Here is a 1444-nt window from a genome sequence, read left to right as displayed (position 1 = left end):
GACAGAAGCAGCACGCCAGCACAGCCAACATTAAAACGGAGGGCACACTACGATTTGCATTGACACAAAAGTGATCTGGGCAGACATCGTTCCCTGCATAACGCAAAAAGTGACAAAGCGCTTTTGGGTTGAGAGGACGCAAGAAGGTTTTTGTTTTGTGCCTTGATGTCAAGCTGAGAAAGTATCTTTAAACACTTTGCTTAGTTTCTCGAGAGACTGCCAAAAAGCAGTTCCCTCCCTTTCGTCTGAAGCCAGCTGAAAGGGGGTCTCGACAGAAGCACCTGGCAGCGGTGGGATTTGAACCCACGCCCCCGATGAGACTGGAGCCTTAATCCAGCACCTTAGACCGCTCAGCCACGCTACCCACTGTGCACTGTCTCTTTGTCTCATTACTTGCCCGGAGGAAGCCGGGTGGGTTTTGCTCTTGTCGCCCGAATTAGTGGCGTTATGACCGTGGAACCGACTGCACCTGCTTTTTCTGAGATGCTTCCCCTCTCATGGCGAGATCTCTACTTCTTTAACACCTCTTGATAAAGATCTTCTGTTGAGCAGGTTTCAGACCTCTGCGTACAGCACCCTTGATGTCATTTTATTTTTACAGCAGCCGCATCCGGAAAGTTGTGTCTTTTACGTTTTATTTGAACAACAAAACTACATACAATACAAACAAGAGCACATATAACGTATCAAGAAAATCGTCAGGGGCACATGCTATAATACAATGACACTTTATGAAAAATGATTACACAAAGTAAATAAAGATAAGGTCCGCACAGCTTGTTCTTACATTTCGAAAGAGTCCGTAAATACCCCTTTACGTCTATTTTGAACTGTTCAAATGTAGGACTCTTCCCAGACCATTTCACTTTATACCACATTCCTAAACGAGGATGCTTCTCCTGTTTTAGAACTATTTTGGGCGGTATGGCTTATACAGCACACCCACAGTATTCTAATGGTGGACTGCAGATCTCTGCTATAGTTCAGTCGAATTCAAAGGATCCAGCAATCGTACTGGATTTGTCTGGGATTCTGAAATGTCTCTTGCAAAAGTATTTGGGTTTGCTTGAACCTTTGATAAAAAAAGTGATCTGATCTGAGACTACCCAGCTTACAATCTCTGAGGTAGTTGTCACTAAACTCGGACGTGATGTGGCACACATGTGCCGTGTGCCTTTACTTTTGTAAAAAACTGGTATCGGGAAAAGTTTCTTAATATTTCTTTTGATTAGCATGCAAGAAAATGTGATCATTACCTATGGAATTTCCCGCCAGCGTGGAGCTTGAATTCACAACCTTGAGACTCAGTGTTCAAGAGTCACAGAAGAGGTCAGCCTGGTCTTCAGTTTGCCAACGATAAGCTCCGGCAGTGCTCCAGCTCGGCCACCTCGTCACAACAGCCTCCCCCCTTGGGCATGATTTTCGTCGGCGACCAGGCTCAGCG

The 1444-nt window shown here is 45.3% G+C and overlaps 1 non-coding gene across 1 annotated transcript; it reads right to left on the bottom strand.

The window, feature by feature from the left end:
• Nucleotides 1-282: 282 nt before the first annotated feature.
• Nucleotides 283-364, bottom strand: trnal-aag (transfer RNA leucine (anticodon AAG)). The gene has a single exon. It is a non-coding gene; the product is annotated as a tRNA-Leu (tRNA).
• Between the last annotated feature and the right edge of the window lie 1080 nt (nucleotides 365-1444).

This window comes from Lepisosteus platostomus, chromosome 5 (genome assembly GCF_059453375.1).
Source record: "Lepisosteus platostomus isolate fLepPlt1 chromosome 5, fLepPlt1.hap1, whole genome shotgun sequence".
Lineage (NCBI taxonomy): Eukaryota > Metazoa > Chordata > Actinopteri > Semionotiformes > Lepisosteidae > Lepisosteus > Lepisosteus platostomus.
This window is presented reverse-complemented; position numbering and strand designations above follow the sequence as displayed.